This window comes from Strix aluco, chromosome 4 (genome assembly GCF_031877795.1).
Source record: "Strix aluco isolate bStrAlu1 chromosome 4, bStrAlu1.hap1, whole genome shotgun sequence".
Classification (NCBI taxonomy): Eukaryota; Metazoa; Chordata; class Aves; order Strigiformes; family Strigidae; genus Strix; species Strix aluco.
Window position 1 is genome coordinate 36,246,411 of NC_133934.1, and position 13,925 is coordinate 36,260,335.

General features: G+C 37.7%; 1 protein-coding gene across 9 annotated transcripts in view; it reads left to right on the forward strand.

Annotated features, from left to right (window-relative positions):
- SORBS2 (sorbin and SH3 domain containing 2) overlaps positions 1-13,925 on the forward strand; it is a 172,324-nt gene that overhangs the window by 51,795 nt on the left and 106,604 nt on the right. The window contains exon 1 of one of the 9 annotated variants that reach the window (XM_074822708.1): positions 8,943-9,043. The exons of 7 other annotated variants lie outside the window; for them this stretch is intronic. The gene's annotated coding sequence lies outside the window, so the exon portion shown is untranslated. Of the gene's footprint in view, positions 1-8,942; positions 9,044-13,925 lie in introns of those variants that run through there. One more of the 9 variants, XM_074822705.1, reaches the window with a different exon arrangement.

Genomic DNA, 13,925 nt, shown 5'->3' on the forward strand with positions numbered 1-13,925 from the left:
TTTATCAAAGGCAGAGAATATTAAATTGTAGCAAGCCATCCCTGTTCAGCCCTGAGGTTTTGTCACCTTGTCATTGATGTTGCAAGTGTCTTGGTATTGCAGATACTTTGTGTGTGAAATAAGACGGGGGGAGGGTCTGAAGAAAATTTTTTTTTTTGTCAGCTCTTCAAATGAGCCAGGCACCCTTGTCTACATCTGCTGTCATTTTTTCCTATTACCATAAATACAACCTTTAATGTACTTTATAATAAAGACAGAAGTGAGGCAGAACCATGCAAACCAGTAACAAAGGGGTTTGTGTTTGAGAGCCTATTTGGTATAATTTTTCTTTATTTTCTTGTGTATGTTAAATGCTTCATTTCTAAAACTACTAGTAGTAGTTTGTTAGCAGAGAGTAGCTATAAACACATAAATAGCCCACAGTATGCATGATGTCTGGCTTTAGAAACCATTTATTAGGGTGTACCATGTGCCAGATGTTTAATAGCATTAAAAAAAATTACTAACTTCTTAAGGCATAACATTTTTATTACTCTGAGACAAAATGTCATACCCTTCTGCATTCAGAGGTGCATTAGGCTTGGTTTAGGTTTTTTAATTGCTTCTATTTTGCAAAAGATGCAATCAGTTTTTCAATATTAACATAATTTAATCTTTACCATAAGGCATAATCAGTAATGCAGTATCAAGTGGTAACTGCCAGCTTTCTAAATTATTTTTTTTATTCAACTTGACAGCTAATTTGCAAGCTCCCTTCCCCCACCTCATGTGATGCTACAACTTCTAATATTCTGGTGGCTGAATCTTCTGACTCCAGCTGGAAATGCAAATTTAGTATGGTACGAACAGGATTCTTTTGCATAAGCAACCAGGTTCAGTATATTAGGGGTCAAAGATATAAATGAGTTCTCATTTAATGCAAACAGGAAAAAAAAGAAGCAGCAAAGGAAAAATAATTTTGTGTTTTCTACTGGAAATTTGTGTAAGTATGACTAATCAGGTATGTAGGGAAATCTGACTTTATAGGTTCCCACCTAATAGGCCTGCCCCTTTGTAACCACATACCAGACAAGAAAGCTTTGGATGCTTTTACTATATAAAGATATGTTCACGTCAAGGAGTTTGACATTTTTGTAAACTGAAATATTGTTTATTCTTAGAAAAGAAACAACATCTTGTGGCTAGATATGGAAAAAATATTTGGAGTAGATGTTTTTGGAATTCATTAAAGAAGAGAAATAGTGTGTATAAAATGCTTAACAAAGCAGAAGGTATAAAAATATCCCTGAATTTGCTCCATTGGAGAACTGCAGAGTTAAAGCTGCTTTTCCGGTTCCTACACTAGCCAAAAAAATTGTTTAGGCTGCTTTTAAGATAAGCTAACTGTGCTCAGTTAACTGTGTGCAAGAAGAAAGAGTCTGCTTTCTAATATGCAAAATCAGTGCTGGAAATCTGTTTAACAGGAGGTTTCTTCCTTAGGCCTAAATCTAGTAGATTTCTACAGTTGATGTTTACTTTTAGCTTGGGAGTAATCCCATTGTTACACAGAAAAGCATGTACTTATACCTCACAGAAGACCATGGATTGTATGAGCATATATTAAGGACTTTGAATCAGAGCCCTAATATTTTTAAAGGAGAAATCTAAGAGTGGAAACCTGCTTACAGGTCTGGTATTAGCCGGTATTACAACTTCAGATAACTTGAATCAGAAAACTGAATTCCTCCACAGTATGCACAGCATCCGTGTCTCTTAAATACACCATAGCAATGTCTGTGACAGGGAATATGTCAACACAGTTGTTAATAGAAAAAAATATTATCTGAAGGCAGTAGTTTTTCTTTGCCTGGATTTCCTTAATTTCTCAACTTCTTGTAGATTGTCTCATGTCAGAAAACTGTTGGGTCATATGGAATAATTATTCTTATTTCACTCTAAACTTTTTTAATCAGGATAAAATTCGTAAGTAGGCAGTTCTTAGGCTGTGGATTCTGTTTACCACTTTGGGAGCAAGGCTCACCCTCAGCCTTATTCTGTGTGCAAACTCCACATATTGTGCCTGAACGATTGGCAGCCGCAGTGGGGACTGCCAGATGCCTAACAGAGGATGTGCAAAGCCCAAGACAGTGCTCTGTTGCTGTTGCTTCAGAACAGATGCATCCTCAGTACTGTGGTGTTACTGTAATGCTGTGGCATCATAATGTGGTATAGCAGCATGACATAGTACAAAGCCTTGAAGCTACTGTCCTCATTTGAGAACCTGTGGAAAACAAAGGTTATTTTGGGACCTATCCATCCTTCAGCTATGGCTTATAACATCTGTAACAGCCTCATCTGTCTTAAGACAGCAAAGAAAACTTGCTTCAGGCATTTCTGTCATCCAGCTCTCTAGTACCCTCCTTGCCTACCTATCCTATTAGGGTGGGTGGATTTTCAGCAAAGATGACTGCAGTCAGAGCACTAAAACAGCTGAGGCTGCTGTGCCTTTGAAAGGAGATAGTCTGCCTAGGTACTGTGCTGCCTGAGCCACTCAGGCTGTAGACAAGGCAGGAGCAGTGTCTTGCTGCCTCTCCCTTCAGCTCACCTCTCTTTGGCCAACGTGTCAGAAAGCATTACCTTGCTTGACTGATGCTTGCCTATGGAAAATGTCTGGTCAAGTGATTGTATACCATAAAACAGAAAAGTCTGGAAATTGCTACGATAGTTGTAAATGATTCCATTATTTGAGGCAAAGTCAGGTGACACTGGAGTTTAATACCTTTTCTGTGATTCAATATTTGCTCTGGAAAGGAAAGCAAATTATAAAATAATAACCATACATACCTTAGCATGACTACTAATCTTGCTTCTGGTGCCTTGTGGCCTTCCTCTGCATTGTCTTAATTTCTTCTTTCATGAGAAGGTAAAAATTCAAAACATGCTTCCCTGCTTTTTCTTTTAAGTGTGTACTTTTAAAATTGTGGGGGACTGGGACTTTCTGATATACCTTTCTTGAGTATGATCTGAACATTTCCTCTTGGTACATGCAGGATGAAAAGATTTTAATGAAAGGGTTTAATGAATCTCATGAAACAATTGTTTACATGCAAAAAGCGATTTGCCCATATGCGGGCTGGAGATGTTTCTGAATAGGACCCACAGTCATCTAATTAGACATGCATGGTATTAGTAGGCATTTGTAGTGCTCACAGGACTAGTCCAAGGACAAGGGATCCCTGCTGAAAATTTTCCATTAAAAAGATAATTGCATAGCACAAGGCCTTTCTAAAAAGCCTGCTGAAAAATTTTCTTTTTTTAAATTAGGTGCTGAGATCTAGATCTAAAAAGACTGAAAATAGAAAAAAGGTATTCTTTCCTGGGTACTAGAACTAATCATGCTGGCAGTGACTGTGGAATTGTGAAAAATCAAAGCAGAGGTGCTTTGCTTATAGTTTTATGACATGTTTTATGATCTGATGATCCTGATAGAATTAAATGTTTGGTATATACTGACGAATTATTTCATATTTTGCTTTGCAATATGACAGACCTACAGTCTAAACTAAAGTACTTAGGTGTATGTTACCAATACCAGGAGGTTGCAAACAATATTTTTTCTTAAGATGAGATTTCTGGGAATCTTAATTTTTCTACCTGCACCCTATTGGGCTCAGCAGTGTGAAAACATGACAAAAGTGTGAAAACACTGTCTACTCTGGTATGCCCCTCAACAGGAGCTGATCAGAAAAATGGCTGGTTTGTGTGTTAGGTGGGAAAAGTGTGCTCTGTTTACAGAAAAAACAGCACAGGCAAGGCATCAGTAACTGTGAAAGAATCAGTTAAAGGAATTAAAATGTCATCACTGTGAGTTACTAAAGCTAAATAAATAGTTAAAGAGGAGTTTTCACATTTTCAGTCAGAATTGGAGAGCAACCAAAGGAGTGATTACTGGGGTACTTTTACCGTGAAATTTAGATAGGACCTAAAAGAAGTATACTGAATTTCAGGAAAGTCACAGGAGCTCAGTGTAGGGGGTACTGGCTACATTGAAATAATCTATTACTCTGTCAGCATAATGAAGGAAGAGATGTAAAGACTTAGCTGTAGCCTAGTTATGAAAGAAATAAGAGAAAGATAGTGTGCACAGGTGAAAACGTTTTGTTATAAGCCTTACATGATTGTGAGATGGTAATGGCAACACATGATAATACCAGGAAAAGGAGAGAGACTTTGCAAAGAATGGTGTGAAATATGCTTTGGCTCTTTGTATTGCCTTTCTGCTGAGTGTGTAGCATGCTTACTGAAATAATAGCTTTTATTTTTTGATGGGGAAAAGTACCTCTTGACTGAGGAGGAACAATGGATCTCAAAGTACATTCAGCAGAATTGTAGGATGGAAACTAAACTTGCTTCTCAAGGCCTTAGCAAGGACTGGAAGAGAAAACCAAGATACATGTGGTGGTGTGTGGGTTCTCAGCCAAATAGTTGTGCAAGTTGGACCTAGCAAAGATATGTGGTGCTCTGATCTCTGGCCAGTACAAGAATGACAAGGTACAGTCATAGTACCATTCCCCTTGGGCTGGGGTTGGGAAATCAGAAAGACAGTCTCTGGACTTTGGAAGTCCTGATCCTTTCACAGGGAATGGCTGACAGCTGATGATTCCTGCCACATGCACAGCCCTGCACATACGTCAGTGCACGTGTGTCAAGTATGATTTTGTGCTTGTTAGGGAGACCAATTCAGAAGACAGCCCAAGAACAGAATAAAACTTCGGAGAATTACTGATTCTCTCCTGTGGTATATTTGAGGTTTCATTCATTCTGAAATGGTATAAATACATAGGGACTACTATTTCCAAGATATGTAATTAGCTGAAGATGCAGATAGCCACACAATGGGATGTTCAAAAACTGCCTATCCTTCTAGCTGCCATTCTTGTCAATGTTCATGAGCTTCTGGAAATCCTAGGAAGGTACTTGAGTAACCGTTAAGTCAAAAGAAGCAAATTAATATACATATGTATGATTTTTACATCTTGGAATGTAGTTCCTTGGAATAGGTGGCTCTTCCACCAATTTTTAGATAGCTAGGCATAGATATTAAAATAGACATATCAGGAAGATTTGGTATGGCCTTTTGATGTTAATTGCTCTCTCTTAGGAAAGAGATAACCTTAGTCACAATAGAAGAATGCAAATGTAAAGGCTGAACATATGGCAGCAAATAGGTCCCATGAAAAAAAACAAATTAGGACAGACATCAGTGAGCAAACTGATCCCAGCTGGTGGGTAGAGGAACTGTGAGTTAAAGCATTTGACAGTTCTACTGAGAAAAAGAAAAAATAAACTACCTATTTCTGTATTTGCTGCTTTCAGATGTGTGTGATAACCTGTGATGTGTTTAGTCTTCCCTTAATCTTAATTGGAGCATTGTTTTAGCAGTCTGAAAAAATGTGATCCCCACCCCCAATTAAAAACAGACTTAATGGTGTCTCTTAAAAATGAGAAAAAATTAGCTTCATAATAAATATGTGCTTTAGATATCCTTACTGAAATGAAGAGAATAACTTCAGGCTTGTGTTTTAGTCATGTTTTGCCTTGACTCAAGCCTCGTATCTGTTTTCAGCTACCAAATTGTGGGTGGGTGAGGGTTTTTTTGCTACTCTTAATAAGAAACTGAGAAAATAGTCACTGTCAAAAATCGACCAAGCTTCTCTCATCACAAATGTCCAGTGAAAGTGATAGTGAAAAGTGAGCTAGGACAGTTGTTATATCCCCAGCCATTTCTCTTTCTCTGTTACTACTTGCACTGTGAGCTGTTTACATGATGTGGTAGCTTTGGCAGGTAATAAATAAGCTATAGCTGTAGAATGTGAGTCTCAAAAGCTATTTGCCAGTGTGTAAGCATGGCCAATGTATTTATGTATCTTTACAGGGGAGAATGGGAATCTTTCTGAATTTACTCTGACTGGATATCTCTGTGTAGCCTTTCTGTCAGAAAGGGTGGAATACTAAAATTCCTATAATGCTCAGATTGGTCCAGGTAGGATATATGGTAGTAGAGGCCAGTAATCATTTATCATTTATCAAAAAGATAGGTCTGTAATCACAGATTTTGAGTCTTTTGCTTCATGATTTTTCATGGACATCTCTGTAGGAACTCTTGTTGGCTAATGCAAAAACACCTCTAAAAAAAAAGTCACCATCTTACCTACAGTAGACTGAAGCTTGTGCTAAAAATGAGCTTGTGCATATTAAAATTTTGTGTTAACGCGGTATAAACAGATCCCAGTACAGTTTATTGCAAACGAAACATGCAAGTTACATTCTAAAGCTGAGCTACAGAAAATGCAATTCTCCCTTACCTCTGCCATGTTCATTCTCACTCTACTGATGATACACAATGCAGTTTTTCAGGATGCACTGTAGGGAATGGCTAAACCCATTCTTCTTCTCAAGCTTGTTTATTTCTGACTGCCATTTTCTTGGTGAGATAGGAAAAAGGTCATTTTATGCCACTTCTTCCTCTCCTGCAGTCTCTTTTTTTAATACAAAGCAAAAGAGCCAGCCTTGTTTTTAACACTACATATTTTCTCTTGATATGTGGAGTAGTGCTATTCATACCTGAAGCTCTGGAACTTCCTGACTTCAGATGGGCTGCCTGTCTGTATTTACAAAGCACAAAGGTAGAATGTGCGGAAGACTAAAAATGTGGCTGCAGGCCCAACCTGTAACTTTGATTGGTATGTCTTATTGCTGATCTCTCCAAACCCCGTGATTTCAAAAGTCTACTCAGATGTCAGTTAAATTCACTTAATGGCTGGTGAAATCAAAGTTTTTTCTAAAAGTTTTCCTCTGTGGAGAGAGCTGAAGTATAATTGAAACTGACCTATACAATTAGGGTACTTGCTCATATTCTTATAATGTATCTAAAATTGAGGTAAGAATAACAGTGAAAATATTTCACTATTGTACTTTAACAGGTTTCCTGCTGTGTATTTAATAAGGTTAAATTGTTTGGACTCCATGTCTCTAAATAAAAGGTGAAACACTCAACAGTAGTAGCATATTTCACTAGAACCATGAAGAGAATCACATCAATCATAGAATAAATTAGGTCATGTGGTACCTCTAGAGACCATGTAGTTCAATCTCCTGCATAAAGCATGGCTAATCTTGAAGTTAATCATGTTGCACAAGACTTTGTGTGGCTCAGCTTTGTCCCTAAGGATGGAGACTGCATGGCTGGGCCTGTTCCACTGCTTGTCTACTCTTGTGAAGCTCGCTTTTTCAAGTACAAGATTCATAATCCCCTGTGTTGCAACATGTCTGTTGCACCTTGTCCTTTCACTGGCCTTTCCAAGAAGAAATTTGTATCTATCTAGCTGCTCTTTAAGTGATTGAAGACAGCAGTCAGATCTCCTGGGCTTTCTCTTTTCCAGGCTGAACATCCAGAGTTCCCTCAGCCTTTCTGCATGTGTTGTGTGCTTTGTGCCCTGAGCCTCTGAGTCTAGGCTCTGCTGGACTCACTCCAGTTTTTCCGTATCCATCTAGTACTGGGGTGGATAAAATTCGACGGAGTATTGCAGGTGTAGCCTCACCAGGACTCACCATGATACGAGGGAAGTGACCACTTCCCTTAACCTGCTTGTGATGCTCTTGCTAGTGTAGCTCATACGCACGTAGCCCTCATTGCTCTAAAGGCATGCAACCAGCTTACGTTCACCTTAATGTCCACCATGGTTCACAGATCCTATTTTGCAGAGCAGCTCCCCAGGCTGTATGTGCTGCATGGAGTTACTCCATCCCTGATGCAGGACTTTGTGTTTCTTGAATTTCATGAGTTTCCTATCAGCCTATTCCTCCAGCATTTGAAGGGTCCCTCCACTGTGACAGCAACTTCCCAGGTCTGGTGACCTCCATGAACTTGAATTTGTTTGGTACTATTGCCAAGGTGCCTAATAACCCATAAAAAAACCAGCTGCACTTAGTTTCAATTAATGTTTATTTTTTTAATAAAGAGCCAAACATAAGACTTGTAACCTGTCTTTTTGCACCAAATGTATGTGAAATTCCAGAAAGTTCAATACGGAATTTCTGGCAAGCATTTTTTCTTGCCAGAATATGTTTTTTTCCTATACTTAACAAAATGACACTTTGTCAGAGCTTATATTGATTCTTTGTTCTCATGTTGAGAAATCAGTCCAGGTACCCTGAGGTGCAGTCCAGTACCTAAAACCATATGGTTAATTTACTCTGAGATCCTTTGTAGATGATTTGGTTGAAGGAAGCCTTAGCAGTCTAAATTAATAGAGTGAAAAGTTCATTAACATGTGCTCTACATTGTCCCTCGTGGCTACTGCGAGTTAGTTCATGTTTCAAAATTACCACTCTTTTTCCCTGGGAAGAATTTTCCAGGCTCATTTCAAATGCCTTTTAAAAAGTGTCATCAAAAGCAATGCAGAGAAAAGGACTTAAAGAACCACTGCCTGTTTTCTCTGTTATTAAACACTTCCCATGTCTGTCTGTCTGGAAACAACTACAAGAGCTCCGAAGATGAATCAAACACGCAATAGAGTAGCACTGCTCGGCTAGCAGGATGCTGTGACAGCTCTGACCTCTGAACGACTTGCTAACTCTGCATCCAGTGGAAGCTCAAAACAATGAGTGCCTGTCCAGCTACACCCAAATTTGTTTCCTGCTGTGGTACTTCAAGGAAATCTGCTCTCTGTGGGACAGCAGCTTGCAAAATGTTCTACAGCAGCCAAACAGTAGTGGCTGAAAACAGCGTGACTTATCAGTGTTAATGCCCATCCTCTTTGTGTATGAGTCATAAATGCAAAACTTTGTGAAATGGAATAGTTGCTAAACATAGTTAGCTGAGAGACACTGGAGTGTGGCAGTTCGCTATAATTTAGGCTTACATTCACCTAGCCTAGCATTCTTGGAGGAAGAAGCAAGTGGTTTGATAACCTTCTCGCCACCGTGGGGATGAATTACAAACTCAAAAGTCCTGTGCTGTGTAACTTTTTGTAAGAAAATTTTAAAACTCATTTTGGCAAAGGTAGGACTGCTTTTCTGTGACTCTCTACATCTGAAGTTTCTTAGAGTCCTCTAGCTTGGTAGATGTGAGGTGCTTTGACATAGCAACTTCCTTAAATAGCTTATCAGCTCATATATAGTACAAAAATTGCCACAGATAAGAGATTGAGATCAGTGGGGGGGTGGCTCTTCATCCTCCCATGTCTTGGGACAAGGCTTGGGGAAAAAAAAGTGCTTTCTACTTCTGTGTGTGTTGATATTAATGTAACAGGCAACAAGATCAATCTTGGTTACTTCAGTAAAATAATGGTTTTAACAGTGAAGTCCTCAAGACCTAGTTCAGATTTATAGATATGCTGATAATGGGTAGGTCTTAAAAAGAGTGAATTTGTATATTAGAAGTACAGGTAAAGTTCTTAAAATAAGCTTCTGTGGTTAGCTTTTCAGAGCACAGAGGTTGGAGCACAGCAATGCAGGAGCCTTGCTCATTTGTTTCAAGTACCTACTTCTACAACTGTGCTCACTGCATTCAGTTAAAAACTGCATCGTTTGCTCTTTTAGAATATAAATCTTTAATTATGGAATTCTATATTTAGTGGAGAAAAAGGAGTGACAGGCTTTGTTGCTTTGAGATAGCACAAACAAAAATACTTTGCCTCTGAATCAGGCTGCATTCATGTTGTGAAACTGGGAAGCCATTAGATATACTTGGTGGTAAGGAAACAGTACTTCTTTAACAGTAAAAGATTAAACCAGTGTAAGAAATTCCCATTTGATAATCATTGATATGTACAACATATTTTGCTCTTGTAAACTATACAAAAAACTTAATTGATGCATAGAGAAAAAAGGTAACAATTGCTTTCTGATAGTGGATGATAGTTGTAGCATTTTTAACACAGGTCACTTGAATGTCATAATAAGGTGATACTTTCAAGACTTCTGCATAAAAGTGAATATAGAACTTGTATTAAACCACTGAGCATGCTCTGTGTGTGAGAATTTAAGACAAATGCTAGTCCCTTGCTATAACTGTACTTACCACAAACCAAAACTGAGAATTATCTGAAATGATAAAACCCAAAAATTATTTTAGAGCCACTAAACAGCTTGCATCTGCTTTGTGGTGCTTCTGCAAGCAAGTCCTCATATGGCAGCATTCAAAATATCACACATATGTCCTGTATCAGTTTTCTATAGGCAGAAAGGTAGAAGTTCTGTATCGTAATAGTTCTGTCACCTTTCATTTGCTGCATGGTAATACAACAATATATATTATTCTTCATTAATGTTGGCAGACCACTACAAATTGTGATTTACCCAAGAACATTAAGTGTAGCCATGTAGTTCAGTGGGTACTTGTAGGTGACTTATTAATGCGTAGGAGTAGTTTGTATTTCCGTAGTCTCTTCAGGCTTAAATTAAAAAACAAGAAAGCCTGTATTATGTTTGGTGTCATAAGTGGTGAAAGAAATTCTGTATCATGTAATGTCTATTTACAGAGGGCTTTTTTGTCTGAAACATTTTTTAAATAAATGTGTGATGATTAAGAGTTTGGATCCTAAACTAGAGTAAAGGGGCATCATTGACCTCAGTTGAACTGCACTGGTTTGTAACAGCTGAGGAAATAGCAGGAAGTATTTGCATTCTTCACTGTTTCTAAGACTAGAAGATAAAGAGCTGTTACTAGAGGAGAAACAAAAATTTATAGGAGTGTTAAAGTGGTTCACTTTAGTTTGGTGTAGAACTTTTTCTTACTGCTAATATTATCCAAATAGGCATTTATTAACTCTTATGACTCACTTTTTACTCTCAGTTCATTTAAGCATTGATTGGGTAGCATTTAAATGAGGCTGATACACAACTCTTGTGCAAAACTTTTGAGGCCATCAAGTTTAAGCACAGTTTCCTTTTATAGCAGAAAAGCAGAGGACTTGGTGCTGCACAGTTACACTGAGTGCAAGGTTTCTCCTTGGAGAAAGCTAACATGCAGCATTTAGTTCTATGTTTGTGGAAATTAAGAGACTTTATGCATGCATGAGCAGTTTTTGTCCAAGTGCAGGTATTTAGAATAGGTTTGCCTGATGTTCACTAGATATGGGGAACATAGTAGTGACCTTCTATAGTCACTTATTTGTGATGGAGGGTATGGCTGAGGTACATATTTGTGTCTTTCTTGTTCATTAACTAGGTCATAGCTTCATTTGGTATCAGTACTTTTAAAATCTACTGAACTGAAGCAAATCATCCAGTCTCTAAAGATGCAGGATGGAGCGGAAGGATGAATTGTATTTGCCAACCAGCGCTGAGGCCATGTGAGACAATAGGATATTCAATATAAAATAGGAGTGCCAAGGGCACAAGGGAACAGATAATCATTAAGTGAACAGTTCTGGTTCACTTAATATTCAGAAGCATTTGTTGTTTCAGAGTTCATGCACTTCATAAAACTTCAGTAGTTTTTGGATGGCAGAGCCTTAGTTAATAATTCACTGCTGATATATTCGTAAGGCCTTATCTTCCACTCTACTTTTTGTATATCCTGATGCCACTCAGCTGAAGACAGTATGGAACAGTCCTGAACTAGAGCACAGATCCAGCTTTATAGCTTTCCTTAGATATCCACGAAGGGTGTAACCACATCTACTACCATGTCTAGTAATGGTGTGTTCTTGATGGTGACTTTTGAGAATTGCAGGCTTTCTTACTGGGATAATGAGTAATAAATCCAAACATCTTGAACTGGTGCTAAATAAATGCTAGCATTAGGAAGAGGAAGGATTTGTTTACATAAAGACTATTTTCACTAAAACAACTTATGTCAAAGTTGATTTTGTGCCTTTCTTTTTTAATTGATTGACTGGTTCACTTTCTGAAAGCTCAGTAAGTTCACTGACCTGATCACTAGAGAGCATTTTATGAAGCAGTCATTCTTGAGAATGCTTGCTTCCCATTATCATAGGTTCGAGGTAGTCTTGGTTGTTGTTGCCTTCATTTACTTATTACAAAGGAGAGAACCCTAAGTTTCTGATTCTCTGCTGCATCTTTTCAAGGGCAATATGTGTATTCAATATGCATGATCCTTTTGCTGAAGCTATGTGAATCAATTCTTCAGTCTATTAAGGGGAATTGTCCTGCAGCTGTATTTCACGTAGGATGAAGAGAAGTTTAAAATGAAAAGTCAAAGGTGGAGACCATTGAGAAAGACTTGAGAACTTAGTATGACTTCCACAGTCACTCATTCCCCCACCCCCAATAAAAGCATAAAAACAAATTTATCATCTGTTATCATTGCAGTGCAACAGCTTGCTTCGATCCTAGAATGCTGAAGAGTGAAATGGAAATGCAAACTTTTCCATCCTTTTCAATGAAAGGAAGGTGTAGGACTTAACTCCAAACAAGCATCAATGTATGCAAAACAAGAATTTTGTGGTTTGGATCAATTCCATCTAATCACATACTGTGTCTGCAACTTTGTCTAGGAACAAATGTTTCAGGTAGGTGTAAGACAGGGTTGAAGAGATCCTTTAACCAGTATTTCCACTGAACCTCCAATTACCAGTAGTTTAGGAGCCTCTTATAGCAGGTTTTGCATCTGGACTGTCATTTTGAATAGCTGCTGATGGTTTAATTTTCAAATGTGTACTTATAGTTTATGTAAATCTGGAACAAATTATTATTCTCTGCTCAGTTTCTACTCACTTTCCATATTTTTATTGATCTGTTGTCCAATTTAGTACACAAAATGTTTGTGTATAATGCAAAAGTTTGGCAATATATTATTTGGTTATACGGTATACTTCTTTACCACCATAATAAGTTTTTGAACAATTGCAAAAGATGGAAGCATTATTCCCTTTATCTGATGCGTATTCTGATGTCTTCAAGAAGATGGAATAAATGTTTTAAAATACCGAGGCTTCACACTGCAGTAAGAATTTTATGCAGCAGTGTTGTTAGCTTTTACAGTATGACTAATGGATCAAATTTGGCAATTGTCAAAGCAAACTAAGAATGCGTGTATTCCCCCCTTTTTTTTTCTTTAGTTCAGAGCGACGATGTTTATTTCCAAGGTAGTCACTGTTTTTTGGTATTAGCGTTAGCTTATCATGCAATATAAAAACTTCTAGCAAGAATGATTTACCTGTTGTACTGTCTTTCATTGTAGTAGTTCTGTTGAGACGAGTTTTGCATTATTCTGTAAAGTAGTGAGCACACATGGCTCTTGAGTAAGAAAAAGTAAAATAATTACACTGAAAAAGTGTGACAGACACTTACAAATGAGTTAGAAAATGCATAGAAAGCAGACTTCCCTTCCCCAAGCAACTAATGAGTTAGATTACTGCTGTATCAAAAAATACCAAATTCAAAATGATATACCATAGGTGGAAGAAGTGTAGAAGGTCTTTAAAAATGAAGTATGAACATAAAAAACAATCTGAGGCAGCTGGTTTCAAGGAGGTAGACATTACTGCAAATAAAATGTATAGAGCAGAAGTGAGTAGGAGAAAAATGCAAAGCTTATCACATCTGGTGTTTGCCTCGTGGTTCCTTCAAGGTAACTAATACTACATTAAGAAATGCTTCAAGGCAAGGTACTGTTGCTGTATCAGTACTTAAATTAAGGTGAATCATAGGGCAAAGCTACAGAGCTGAGTGGAGTTGCATGGGAAATTGTTACCTTGCTTTACAGGATTTGTTTTGAAATTTCAGGAAGTCTTCCTTACTTCCCAAGCAAATCAAAACCTAAATGTCACCATCAAATTTCTGCAAATGGAAAGACCAGATTAAGATAATTTTTTCAAACACTTAGTTTGTGTTGCTTTTCTGATACAATTTACTGTAAACTAACTTATTTCTAAAGAAAAACTTAGACTAGTCTAAAAATGAAACGCCATTTTGCA